The following is a 15,637-nucleotide window of genomic DNA, read 5'->3' on the forward strand; positions in this document are numbered from 1 at the left end:
TTCCGAGGGCAACAGTGGCTTTGCTGAGATCCTCTTTTGTGTGCATTGGATTCTGACAAACACTGGAAACAGCTCTATGGGGAGCCACCGTTTAGGGGAACCTGAAATGGGACATATGGGGGAGCTAAATCCCTTACAACTGGGATACACCTTGATTTTACCTGTATGTGGGGAAACATCAACTGAAGCAAGTGAAACCAGACTTCCAGGTCCCGAGGTTGATCAATAAGCTCATCAGAGGACAGTATGGAGCAGATTCCAGGGCTCCAGGGTTTTGACTAATGTGGCATTAAGGAAGCTAAGGAAAAGACAAAAAGATACGGCGTGGATGAGCATTAATGGGCTGAGCCGATGCAAACACTGCTTATAGTGCGTCATGGTAGAGGAGACTTATCTACATTTATTCTGACAGTGTGCTCTCCTGGGAACCTTGGCAAATTAACTCAGAACTCTTCGTATGTCTTGTGTCATTTACTTTTCATGACTTAGGTGTACTGCGCACACGTTGCTCCTGCATATACTTGGTTATGCTGTTGCCCATCATGTCTTTTAAATGGCTTGTATGTTCTGTCTTGGAATAAACCCAACAATATATTTCTGTAGAGGTGTCTTTTAGACAAAGATAAAGAAGACAGGCACAGACAGTTATGTGCATACTTGGGAACTCTTAGTGTTTGACCCAGAGTCTCAGGGTTTGTGCCCCCATCTCAGGGTCTCGGAGTATAAGAGTAGATTCTCAGGGTCACATAGTCTTGGGTTGATTCCGTCCTGTTTCACACTGTGGTGATCATACATATGACTCCCAAATGGTCTTTTTGCTACCAGTATGTTGTGGTTGATATCCCTGCTTGAATGCAGGTGATCTCCTCATTTAGAATATTCCCAGGTATCTCTATGTGCAAAAAAAAGGATCTACTTAAATTGTGCTAATACCTTTAGAAGTTTATTGTATTTATTTACGTGCAATTATTGGAATTTTTGGGGAATTTAGTCTGGAAGTTTTAATGTCAATTAATTAAAGAGGTAATTACATAATTTTTAATACATTAAATATATATTTTTAATATTTTTTTCCAGTCTACTCTATAACACAAAAACATATATTTTTTTTTTAATAAAAAGGAATACGTAACCAGCTAGCCTTCCATAAATATATAATTAAATGATATAGTCTAATCTTAATTTATAATTTATCCCTAGCTTCACGAAATGTTCGCAATGTGCTGACGGTTACAGATTTTTGCAGTAAACCACAAATAAAATTCCGCGTGTCCGATAACTCCCTTTTTTTTTTGTGTTGTTTTGTTTGTTTTTTTCCCATTCGCTTGCAGTATCGTCATTCTTCCTTGTGGGATACCCAGAGCCTCCTAATGGGTTTTTAAAGACTTCTGTGAGGTCCATAACCAAACAACATATCTCAGCGTTTCAAGATAAAGAGAAAAGTGATGACACATTAATAAGCCTCTGGGACCTGCCGCTCGCTTCAACGTCCCTGGAGAGCAGTTGGACTACAGATCTTCTCTTCGAAAACATCCATCAGAAATAAGAGGGTAGATCCCAAAAGACAGCAGAAAATAACAGAAAATAATTCATTTAGCCGGGCGAACGTTAATGAAAGCAAAATAAAATACGTGCATTAAAAGATTAAAAATATTGTTTTCATTTTTTATTTTTTTTATTTTTTTTTTTAAGACAGAAACCAGTTTTGTTCGACATCTATGTCTCGACATTCATATTAATGCAATGTCAGTGTACCAAAATATTGGGATGATTTATTAAATAATATTTTATTTAAAGTGGGCGTGGGTAAAAAAAAAAAATAATTAAAAATAAAAAAGTGTTTATCAAATAATATTTTATTTAAAGTTTTTTTTTTAAAAAAAATGTAATTAAATGTAATTAAAAATAAAAAGTGTTTATCCATTAATATTTTTTTACATTTATTTTTAAAGAGAGATAAAGAAGAGGGAATGGGTAAAAAAAATGTAATTAAATATAAAAAGTGTTTATCCAATAATATTTTATTTAAAGTTTTTTTTTTAAGAGATATAAAGAACAGGGACTGGGTAAAAAATGTAATTAAAAATAAAAAGTGTTTATCAGGTAATATTTTATTACATTTATTTTTAAAGAGAGATAAAGAAGAGGGAATGGGTAAATAAATGTAATTAAATATAAAAAGTGTTTATCAGATAATATTTTATTTAAAGTTTTTTTTTAAAGAGATATAAAGGGCAGGGACTGGGTAAATAAATGTAATTAAATATAAAAAATGTTTATCAAATAATATTTAATTTAAAGTTTTTTTTTTAAGAGATATAAAGAACAGGGACTGGGTAAAAAATGTAATTAAAAATAAAAAGTGTTTATCCATTAATATTTTGTTACATTTATTTTTAAAGAGAGATAAAGAAGAGGGAGTGGGTAAAAAATTTTATTAAATATAAAAAGTGTTTATCAAATAAGATTTTATTACATTTATTTTTAAACAGAGATAAAGAAGAGGGAGTGGGTAAAAATGTAATTAAAAATAAAAAGTGTTTATCAGATAATATTTTATTTTGATTTTTTTTAAGAGATAAAAAAAATAGGAAGTGAATAAAAATGTAATTAAAAATAAAAGGCGTTTATAGTTGATCGGGGCGATGTGGCACAAAGAGAGAGATCTTTGGATCAGTGGATCTTTCATGGTATAGGAGATGGAGACGGGAGAGAACTCAAAGTTTAGCTTCTTTATTTAGATGATTCTAGTTCTGCCACAGGCTGCCACCGATCTCAGCCTCCTTTAGACTGAATATCCCCGAAATGATCACACTGATACAACAATAAAAAATAGGTCATTTTAATAAAATAAAAAAAATATTAAAAGGTGTAACAATATATCTTTAAACCTAATCCTTTAATTCTTTCCACGTGATTAAAAAAACTTCCCTCAAAGAGAAATTGCATCAGTGCCAATCTGAAACTTTCATCAGAAACAATTATTTATTTGGAATGTAATATGGGGTATATACACCACCACCTGAAAAAAAACCCATTTTATTTTAAATTAAGGAAAAGATAGAATTTGCCAGCAGATCGGCCCCATTCGGCCCCCGTTTCTCCTGCTGTAAAGACTCAAACCTTAATCAGTCGTTGGTCTCGTCTTAGATTCAGGAGCCGTATGTCAATCCCATGCATGTTTAATACCCTCACTGTATTACCCTCTACCACCTCTGCTGGGAGGCTGTTCTACTTATCTACCACCCTCTCAGGTATCTTCCTATGGTATCCCACCCAATAAATGCTACTCAAAGTCTTAGGTCCACTCGAGCTAAAAACGTCCTTCAACAGTCTTTCCCGACAACACGTTTCGACATGGGTCGTCTTCCGGCGCCCCTACTATTAACCCTTCCAGGTGGTTCTAGCACTCATGCAGTGTTGCTATCCCTTTAAAGCTTTCCTTTTATCATCTGGAATCATGCTCGTTTAGATTGTCCCTCTCATTCGAGCTCCTTAGATCAATCTCTACCCAGCTTGGAAGGTCATTTACATGGTTATGCAGCTAATGAATCAGCCGTGAGATTTTAGCAATTTCTAATAACTTGATTTATCGCGAAAAGCCGAGATAACGCGGAGTCACGGGGAAGACGGCACATGCCGTTCGTACCAAAACTTTCAATAAACCTTTTTCATATTGATATTGACGACAGCGAATAACCGAGATTGCTTTAGTGCCTATGGAAATTACAGCCGGAATCCAATCCATTTCTAATAAACAATCTCGAATTGTCCGTACAGTCTCGCCAATTGTCTTGTCAGATACATTTATTTTGCGTTCTATTTTTATTTATTTTTTTATTTTTTTTGTGACTTTGAAATCCTTTTTGAAGTCATATATTAAAAGACCGAAGGGAAAAAAAATAAAAAAAAATAAAATAAAATATAAAAATGGTAATTTTAGACATTGATGAATCACCACTTTTGTTTCCATAATTGCAACAATATTGTTATTCAATTTATCCGATATGTTATTAAATTCGAATGCCATTCTTACTATAGCTAATGAGCTGATCATCAAACATAAACCCGGCTTGGTTTTCCATCTTCTTCCTTAGAGCCTTTTTTTTTTTTTTTTTACATTATTTTAATTTTATCCATTTTTCTCCCCGGTAATATGGTTGTCATGTAAATGTGTATTATTTTATACAACCACCACCATACTCGACTGACAACCACTTAAATCACCATAGCTTAGTTTGGATTACGGCTGTCAGTTCCCATCAACCCTGTAAATTATATGGAGACGGGGATTGAGTTTTAACCTGGAAACAGAAAAATGGCAAATGTATTTCTCTTCGGAAGGGATAACAAAATGGTGGCATTTATAGAAGCACGAAAGAAATAAAGTCTTGGGAGTTAGAGATGGGAAGGCGCTGCCTCTACTCATGAGAGGTCCCAGTCCCAAACTCCAAATCATAAGCCTGGGCTGCCGAAACCTCTAGAAGACCATCCTGGTTGGGTCACCAGGGCTGGACTGGTCATGACAAGGTGGCCATGGAGCGCTTCGTTTTGATGCTCACGAGCCGGTGCTCCAGACCATGGCCACACACTTGAGCGCCGTTGTCCTCCAGATGGTCAGTCCGGGTCTACGTGTCCCAACGAGGGGGCCATTATTATATTCCGTGATCTATTATCGGGCTTTAGTAGCATTTTCTCTCAATCAAGCAACTGTAGAAGTGGTGGTAGGCCTACTTTTGGGTCTACGACCCATTTTTTTGGCCGCTGCTGTGACATGAAAGATGAAAGTTATTGCCAAGAATCCAAAAATGTATAGTTATGTGAAAAGATACATGGTTATTCTGTTTTTTTTGGGGGGGGGTTACAATAGATTTAATTGGTATATCAACTATGTTTCTACAAATACACATCTTTACTTAACCTTATGCTCTCTATGGATAGGTAACTTGCGCACATAAGGATAATATAACATAAGGCTTTATGTTTTTCAGAAGCCTCGTCATGTTGCCCTTGTACTTAAGGGGACAGTGTCCCAGGCAGCACTTTTAACGTTCTTTAAACCTAAAATGTATCTTTTAGAAGAAGCTGCAGCTCCCCACCTTCTTCTTGGTCTGGTGATTTGTGCCATTGATTGGCTGCTTCAAGCAGCCAATCAGTAGTATTATAACACTGCCTTTAAAATCAATGGGGTTCCTTACTATTTATTCGGATGGGGGAGGGCTTGTTAGATCCCTCACAACGCTCGCCAAGTCTGTGCCGGAGCTGAGTACATGACATGGCAGGAGATGTGTCGGGTCGAACACAGCAAACAGATGGAGAAAATGAAAAAATGCCTATGGGGGGGGTTGTGCAGAACCAGAACCCCCTTCACGCATTTCCAAATATAAATTCAAAGGGACCACTCAGCTATCAAACACTTCAAAGCACATACTATGGCTCAAGTGCACCACTAAGGCTACGGGGCTTTATTTATTTAGGGATAACGCTAATGCATTTGCTTTCTACGTTATAATCCATTTTCTCGGCATCGTTATTTAATAACCGTTTGGTAATATATCGCTCCCCTAAACGGTTAACCGCAGCCAATGTGGCGTTTTCTGAGCTACGCCCGACGCCTCGCAAGCTTTCTCTACAAATAATTTGCTTTATTATTTTGGAACAGAAGAGAATTAATATCCTCCCCGGTGCCTTTCAGTCACATGCAAGAGAAACCTAATCAGCTCTGTCCCAACGCACTTGAAATAATATTCAATAACCGCAATCTAAGATGTCAGATTTGCAACGCGCGGTGACATTTTCACCAAATTAGATGTATTTGTCTTGATGTTTATTGGAGAACATTGCATTTTTACTTTGCGGGTTTTTTTGGCAACCCACCGGCTATTCCTTTATTATTCAACAACATAACTTCATTGAGGTTTTGACAACAGGCGTAACGCTATTGAAGCTTTTCTTATCATCGGAAATTAACGTCCCCCAAAGCGTCGAGAGCAGCAAAATCTCATACGTTTCCAGACACCTGAAGCAACTGCTCTCCTAGTTTATTTAGAAGTGTTTATTATGTTTGTTGTAATGTCGCTTCCACTTAGTAGTTGAAAGTCAATGTAATTCCGAAGTGCTTTACAGAAAATGACCGGTTCTCGTTTTTTTTAAACAATATCTTTTTTTTTGTTTTTGGGGTTTCTCCTTGGCATGTTTGCCTTCAGCGACATCCGACAAAGTTTCTATACTCACATACGTGGGCGTCATTGAAACGGCGTGTCCGAAACCTCTTTCCACTTTTCTCTCCCCCTCCATCTCCCCACTCCCTTACCTTTTTCCCTCTCTCTCTCCTTTTCTCTCTCTGTCCTTGTTCTTTCTCTCTCCCTTCTCCTCCATTTTCTTTTTCCACATTGCTTTCTCCCTTTCTCTCTTGTCTCTCTCTCTTCCTTTCTCTGTTCCAGTTCTCTAGCTCTCTTTCACTTCTCCTCTGTTTTCCCTCTCCAAGTTTTCCCCTCTCTTTTTGCCTTCTATTTCTACTCCTCCTTCTCTCTCTCCTCCTTCCCCTTTTTTAAATCTCTATCTTCTCCTTCTCTCATTCCCTCTACTTCTTCTCTCTCACCTCCTCTCCCTCTTTCCCTCCTCCTCTCTTTTTCTCCCATCGTACTATTTCTTCTCTCTCTCTCTCTCTCTCTCTCCTGCATCTCTCCCTCATCGCCATCTTCTTCCCTCCCATCCCTACTTCTCCCTAAATATCACAATGTCTGTCCCATACAACCTCTCTCTCTCTCTCTTAACATCAAGATCTCGCCCCCCCCCCTCATTCCTGCCTCTCCTTTAATGTGCAATTACCCTCCTGCTCTATACCCTGGCAGATTGCGGGGCATAATGCTGCTGGCGTGGGCCAACTCCAAAGCTGAGAGATCTGCATCACTTGCTCTAAGGGGCCTGAAATACCTAGAAAGCACGCGTTACCATGGTAAATAGAGACCAATCATTGTGCAGCAACAAGACTATGATTGGACCTTTTAACTTCATCTATAATTGACAATTCCCGTATATATATATATATATATATATATATATATATATATATATATATATATATATATATATATATATATATATACTAAAACATATGCCTGTCATTAAAATGATGTACACTTCTTTTCTTTCTCCCTCTTTATTCTTTGACTGCCTCTTTTTTCTACACCCTCACTCTTTCTTTCTTTCTTCCTTCTTTCTCTCCCTCTTTCTTCTTTTCCCCTTTCCACCTATTTTTCTTCTGCCTGTCCCTTTTTTCACGTCTCTACATTCCTGACCCCTTCATATCGCATATCACCCCCAGCATGCATTTTCCAGGTGCACTTTTTTGTAGTGTTAGTGCATTTTAGTGTTTAGTGCCTCTGGAGATCCTCTTTGGTACCTACCTATACTTTCTGCTTCCAATAGAGACAGCCAGGGGGAGGAAAATGAGACTGAAATCTCATTTTGTAACTAAAAGCATGGACCAAGTTGCATGCATTATAATACACTGGGGTCTGCAACCTGCATTAGGAAATTAAAATACAATTTTGAAGTCTAGGCTTGAAGTCCCATGAAAAAAATCTGTTCTTTGAGCAACCCTGCGTTATGTATAGAAATACAGTAATGTAGTTTAACTTTGAGGAAAATCTGGTTTAAGCTCCATTTATCTGCAGACCTGGAGGTGCCGTTGCTGTCAGTCATGTGATATTTTGGTGGAACTTTCCCGGCTCCAACACCGCACTGAGCTGATGCTTTATGGTGATGCTAATGAAGTCCGTTCCTCCATAGACTTTCATTAGTCAGAGAGTCCAGCTGGATGATTAAGACTGAGCCAGTTATCTAGTAGATTGGGTTTATAAAGTATGTGCATAGAACTACGACATTATATATATATATATATATATATATATATATTTAAATACATATACACAACAGTGTCTTTGCAGACAATGCAGTAATGCAAATTAGTTGCATTTACATTGCAAGGATTAAATTATCTGGAACCAATATAGACAATATATCATTCCTAAAGCTTTATTTTATAAGTTCAAAAGTTTATTCTATATTATTAGAAACATACTGAAATATCTCTGTAATAATACACAAGCCGGGTAGGCAATATGGATATAACAATTTACTGTGCGATTTGAATAATAAATGAAAGAATAAAGTTACTTCCACATTTGCAGCACATAGTAACTGTCCCCCCCCCCAAAAAAAATGTAATTTCAAATATTGTGTGGAAATACAGAATTCAGAGAACTCTGCTCTGTACCTTTCAATGATGTATGGTCGGGCTCCTTAAAACGCAAGCCCTTTCTATAATGGTATGAGAGTTTACTTACAATGTAGTATCATCTGTTTCCAGAAAAAGCACCAACAGCTAAAATTCTGGTTTTTTTAGCGCATCGCACACAAATTCCGCTCGGACATAGCATTAATTGCACTCTTTAGTATGCTAGGAAGATCTGTCATTTTATTCTTTCCTCTGAAGGTTTAACTACATAAAACAGGACAGAAATGACAAAGATGCTTTTTTCCCCCCAGAATTTATGGCAACGGCCCAGGGGAGGGCTGGCAGCCTAAGGCCTGAGGGGGAAATCAAGTGAAGTGGCTCCGCCCCCTCGCACTCACCTTTCACCCCTCACGCTGCTCCCATCACTATGCGGCCATCAGATTGTTGGAAATCGAATCTAAACGGCCGCTGGGTGCTGATGCCGCCGGCCGGAGCTACTTTAATACTTTTTTTTTATTTATTAAATACGCCGGATCGGCTTGCCATATTAAAAATAAATAAAGTATTAAAGTAGCGCCGGCCGGCAGCATCAGCACCCAGCGGCCGTTTAGATTCGATTTCCAACAATCTGATGGCCGCATAGTGATGGGAGCAGCGTGAGGGGTGAAAGGTGAGTGCGAGGGGGCGGAGCTTTCACCCCTCACGCTGCTCCCATCACTTGGCGGCCATCGCATACGGCCGCTGGGTGCTGATGCCGCCGGCCGGCGCTGCTTAAATACTATTTTTTTTTTCATTTAATAGCCGATCCGGCTTGCCATATTAAATTTTAAAAAAAAGTATTAAAGTAGCGCCGGCCGGCGGCATCAGTACCCAGCGGCCGTTTAGATTAGATTTCGGGTGGCCTGGGGGGCAATTGCCCCCCGGCCCAGCCCGCCCCTGCAACAGCCTATAAGCTGATGCTTTTGTGTCACATGACAACTGAAGAGGACTTCCTATGTGGCAATGTGTGCTAAGTAGGTTTTAGTTAATTGAAGTCTAAGAGCTTACATAAAGGTTTTGCAAGGTGTCCCTCAGTCCCTGGTTTCCCTGTGTAAATTACCTACAAGATTTTGGTATGGTTGAATGCCACTTTGCCTAACTTCGGATATGAGGCACTACTATCCTGGGCTGACATCAGAAGCACTGTAGATGAAGGCAATATATATATTGCTGGTGGTTGATTTTTGTTTTTTTTTTGAGCTTCAGGAGGGGTCATGGTAGTTGTGACGGAAGCCTCCATCACTGGGACCACTGGAGAGGCCTGACTGCCAGCCTCCTCCCTATTGACTATGGGCCCTGGGTTTGTAAAGACTTCTGTGGCTACCCCCAGCAGTATCATCTCATCACTGGCTGAGGGTATTATCTCCAGCAGACAGCCAGGATCTGCCACCAGGGAGAGACCACCATTCTTTCAGTTTAATGTTGTATAAATCAGTCTCCCCCACCTATTGTATGGTTAATCTCGTTACTGCCCCTGTTGTCTCTGGGAGGCAGATTAAGGGGGTGGTTTGTGTCCCAATATCTTGTTTTATGTTAATGTGTGTTGTGCTGGATATATCCAGCTCTGCGTGTCCAAAATAAATCAGTCTTTGTTTGGTTTTACCCTACACTGAGTCTCGGCGAGTGACTGGGGAACCGGGGAAAGTGTGGTGTCCCAGGCTAAGGGAGCACAAGACAGCGGAGGTAGTCGGTCGGACTAGCCAGATCCGTGACAGTAGTTTTCATCAACTTGCACGTCCTCACCTAAAACCCACAAAATGTAAGGTTGCAGACACCTGCAAATAAATTCCTTCGTACTGAATAATTGAGTTGAGTCAATTGAGCTAACACATAATTTCACTGACCACAAGACGTTAAACTTAAGGTTTATTAATTTTGCCAAAAAAAGCCACTACAAAAATAAATAAAAGGTTTACCTGGTAAAGGTCCTCGGATATAGCACCACGTGGCCCCATAGTCCTTTTGAACAACTGTTTAGAAGCTGTCCCTGCTCATGTGGCATGTACAAAGAGAAGTCTTGTTTGTACAAACCAGCTTCTACAGATTACCATAGTGACCACCAAAAAGTCTATCATCAGAGGACTTCTGATGACCAAGACAACATTGTACATTAATGTTTAAATTTTAATCCATCACAGACTGGCTTTAAGGATTACAAATATTGTGATGTGTATGTAAAAGCCGTTGATTATTTGAAAGTGTAAAACACATCAGTATGTGGGATGTTCAATGTGTGACTATGGTACCCTATAAATCCATGAGGTATGAGTCTTTGGCAATGGGACTCAAGCCCAGACTAGCCATCTGGCACACCAGAAGTGTGTGGCCATTGGCTGGAAATACCAGCATTAAAATGTTGCATTCGGGCGTTGGCTGGGCCTATGTCACCAGGCGGCCGCCGGCCTTAAAGTACCAGGGCGGCCTCTTCATCGTCAGTCCAGTTCTCATGGCCCTTTAGGCAAAGTTAAAACAAAACACTGAGATTCATCAAACGTTCTGAAATTCAACCTTTTATACTTTTTAATCAACTCAATAAAGACGTTATGACACAGTCAGGAGGATACAGAAATACCGTTATATTTCTCCCTTGAAGACCAAAAAAAAATATTATGTTTTCTACAGCAATTATGGTTTAAAATAACACAGAACGTAACAACTTCCATGACAACCCCAACAAGAGTCCATATTACTGATTAGACATACTCTCTAGCGTCTTTTAAAGATGGTCTCGGGTGCAGATGGTAACATTTTCTAAGTGACCATCGTGGGAGAAAGAGTGTAGCCATCGTGAAAAATACTGGTATTATTCCAAGACGTGTGGTAGAGATAAATACCAGCGGATTCCAGTGGGAATGGATTATATTAGGTCACACAATGGCGGTGTTAGCTTCAAGCTGAGAATGATAACCCCGAATCCATTGGCCATGTCGCTGAACGGCAAATATAATGATTAGAGCTGATTGGTTAAGATAATGATTCCCCCCTCTGGGCACATATAAGATTTGTCTTGTGGACACGAGTAGAGAAAGAAGTTTAGGAAAGAAAGTGGAAGAAGTAAGGTATTACTAGAACATAAAAGAACATGGAAGAGAAATATTACTTGTTACTGTAATGGAGATTTTTTATATTTATATTTTTTATTTTTATAATTCATTCTCGTTTCATATGATATGATCAGTTCAAATAAGGATGCGTTTGGTGAATAAAAAATGATGGTAATGTGGAAGTTATGATATCATTTTAACACTTACAGCTACAAAATTATGATTTCTGCCAACATCATTTCCAACCAACACATGGTAAGCAAAAAGAAAAAAAAGAAAAATAAACCACTGATAATAAAATTCCAATACATGTATACATCTAATTATATAAATAAATGAATCATATATATTAAGTCATAGTTAGCCTATGTCAAGGTACACAAGTCTTATGTTCCAATGGGAATTTTTCAATAAAAAGGAGGGGCTTGATTATAGCCACGCCCACTCTTGCTTAATGTTTTCCCATGCTCTGCCTATTCTCCTGTATGTTCCACTAATCCAGGTGGGTATCTCCAGCAACGTAATCAGAGAACACAGCTCGCCTTCTCGGGCAATAAGGCACCCGGGTGCGCTGCTGCTCGATGGCCGGTTACAATTTTTCTCCCCAAACAGCCCGTTTCCCCTATGGTGTGAGTTTTTAAGTCACAGGGCGCTGGAATGTGACACTGCCCTGGGTATGTCCTACATAAATATGGAACTTTAGTGGCATTTTTCAGTTTCAACGTCCAAGTTGTCCAATTGTAATTTGCTAGAATAAGCGGATGGGCCATAACCCCTTATTATTCAGACTTTGAAGGGATTTTGAAGTTAGATGCATCTAGATAATTAATATTTATATTTGCTTACCTTGGATTCATCATCCTTTTAGGGGGCCATTGCTCTAGGTAAAATTTGGAAGATACAATAATCAAGCAGATTAGGACAGACAAGCTGTTTTGGAGCACTGGCAAACTGTTTGGGGACAAAGATGCCACAGATAACTTTTTGGGGGCTAAGATGGCACTGATAAGCAGTTTAGGGCAAAGGTGGCACTTACAAGCTGTTTGAGCTTGTGGGACATGTTTCTATGTGAAGTCAGGGGACTCTGGGCAAGTTTTTGACCAGGGACCTGAGATTTTTAGTTATGCCCCTGCTTCAGTGACAGCTTTACATTTCTATGAATTATGAAAAAATTATTACAATTAACAGGAGATAAACAAGGAAGAAATAATATAAATATCCCCCTCTCTTGTTCTCCGCTGTGATACTTGTCCATACAATTTGTATTAATTTATGTTCTTCTAAATTAAGCATAGTTAAATTCCAGTTCCTTTAGCTAAGCAGCAGTAAATTGAAAAAAATATATATATATATAAGAACGGAAATGTTAAATTATTCACACACATGTTTGAACGCATTACTTGGCTTCTATTTTCACGGGATAACTGCCCTAAATACACATAAAATTTGTGCAGACAAGGATATTAGACGTCGCTAGACATTAAGAGGCAACACACCTGCTTTATTTAACTGCATCGAAGATAAATTTGTACTTCACATTTGCAGCAGAGGAGAGTAAAATGGAGACCTTAAAAGACAATGGAAGTGATTTATAAAGGGGCTGCGAGATCATAAAAATACATATAAAGGGAATTACCAGCCTTTCTACATGTCAACTGTAAATGCAATAATGTTACTTAGGATTAGTTAATATTCTTGGCGGTTTTTTTGCTTCAGAAACTTGTTAAAAATTGAATACGTGGACTCACCAGAAATTTTTAATTTTCTCATCGAAAAAAAAAATTTCTCCTTGAGCATATACTCCAGGTCGGCGTTTTAGGAGTGTTTTAGGAAAGACAAGACAATAGTAGTTCTGGGTAACCACACAGGACACAAATGCCACAAATTCAATTAGCCGGATGATCGGCCAATGGGGCATCAAACTTGAAGGGCAAGGGTTCATTTACTACGACCAATAAATTTGAACCTAGGAAGGGGAGACAAAGGGACCAATCAGGGACTTTGGAATAGGTAGAGGATAAAATGGGTGACCAACTGGAATGGTGTCTACCATGGCAGGAATGGAGGGGGGCAATTAATCTTTAAAAACGGGCTGCTCTGACTTGAATAGGCCCACTCACAGAGGCAGGAATGTTGTGGGGTCGCGTAACGGGATGTTACATGACCCCACGGTGAAAGCTTGATAGCAGCTCAAAGACACCTTGTCCTGTTCTACCCAGGCTGTGGAGCTGCATATCTCAGTTTTGCTATAGTTTCTCTGTTTTGCTGCAATCCATTCCTGGATTTCTGTATGCTCTGTTCTGCTCTTCCATTCCTTGTTTCTGCTTCGGCTCTTTGCTTCAGCTCTGTTTCCTTTATAAGGTTTGCCCCACCCGTGTGTTCTGTTTGTCTCAGTGTGCAGTCTACAGGTATGTAGCATTAGGACCCACCGGAGTACTTTGGCGTAGTGGTGGGCTAAGCATACTATGGCCATAAGATGTGATGGAATCTCCAATAATTATCAAATAGTCCTAGCTAGTTTCTGTATTTGTGTGTGTCAGTCTGGTATGTAACCTGTGGGGTCCTGTCCTGTCTTGTATCCCCAGTAGAGGGGTGTCCTGTCTTATATCCCCGGGATAGGGGTGTCCTGTCTTGTTCATGTCTGATCTTGGGTATTCCCTGTCTTGTTCCATATAGTGCCCTGTATTAGGCATAGCTTGTCTGGTTATGTTTATTCCTTGTCTTGTGCCCTGTATCATGTATATCTTGTCTGTTATGTTTCTTGCCTGGTCTCCCTATCCCTTGCTTGTTATGTTTCAGCTACACCGAACTCTGGAACTCGATCTTTGGGCGTGCTGGGTCATTTCAGTCATCAGTATGGACCCAGTTCCTGACACACCTCCAGGAAGGTAAGGGGTGAGGTGAGTATGCATGTGTTATGAAATATTTACTGAATTTTGGTAAAGTGAGCGAGCCGTACAAGGCCCTTTCACTCACACTCTCCCTCATTCCTTCAAATGCTCATTCTTGTTCACTCTCTCTCTCTCTCTAAGTGTCCCTACCTTCTCTTCCCACCACTTCTGCAGACCACTTCCGCAACTTCTTGTTCTTCATCTTTTATCTTCTCTCTTTAATCTTCTTTCCTTTTTCTTCTACATTTGACGGCATCTCTGTGGATGCGTCCAGTGATCTCCTCTTGGCCGATCCTTCCATCATTTTTGTGGAAGTTTAGGTTAGGCCAATCCTCCAATCGGGTGAGAGGACTTCACCGAAAGCCCCAAGGTGTACTTCTGCCAAAATCGCTGCCCTTTTGGTGTCCTCCCATTTGATTGGAGGACATAACCTGGAGCAAACTTCCGCCAAAATGACTGATCTTCCCTGATCCTCCAATCGGGCAAAAGAAATCACAGAAAGTGCCACGATTTTGGCTCTCAGTAATGGCGCCCTGAAATATGGGGTTGGTATTCATCAATTTCCGAGCTTGGTATTCGATTATCTCCGGGGCTGACTGATTGATACATTTTCTTTGTAAATAAAACATCTTTTGAACGTGCAAGAAAGTGTAATTTTTGTCTCAAATCCAACTATTTGTCTAACCCGGCACTTTCTATCAGATGTTGGGTTTATAAACAGTTACCAAGTCATATCAGTAGCGAAAGCGAAAGTGTCTCTGAATATTTAGTAACAATTATCAGTCCTGAACTTTTACTGACCCCCGCGCTGCCCGTGTACTTTGAAATTAAAGATAATTTATCAATGGAAAAATGACATTTATGGCCGCGCAGTAATCAACATAAATATTTTTAAATAGGTGCTATGTGAGGTGACGATGAATATTTTAACCACTTTATTTAAAACAAAAATATGAAACATATTTAAACTGAGCGTGTACAAAAAAAATGTTTTTTTGTTAAAAATACAATAATGGGTAAATCTGATCAGAATGGTATGTTTTACATTTTTCTTGGTAATTGGCAAACATGCAAATATGAAGCCATAAACCAAGAGAGAAGGTAAAGAACTGGCAACTTTTGGCATATTACCAGGAGAGGGATTATTTATTTATATAGCGCCATCGTATTCTGTAGCGCTGTATGATGAGATGGGAAATGTGTCTTCTTTGGCCCCCTTCCAATATACAACACACTTACACAAAGTACACACACTTACCCACTAACACACACATACACATTCATTCTAACGCACTCCATCTTATCCCACTTACTCATTCATGCTCACGCACACAATTACACACCCATGCTCTCACACAGTCACACACACACACACACACAGTCACACATACCTGCTGCTGGTTACCGCATACACTGAGCTT

Source organism: Spea bombifrons, chromosome 1 (assembly GCF_027358695.1).
Source record: "Spea bombifrons isolate aSpeBom1 chromosome 1, aSpeBom1.2.pri, whole genome shotgun sequence".
NCBI classification, from domain to species: domain Eukaryota; kingdom Metazoa; phylum Chordata; class Amphibia; order Anura; family Pelobatidae; genus Spea; species Spea bombifrons.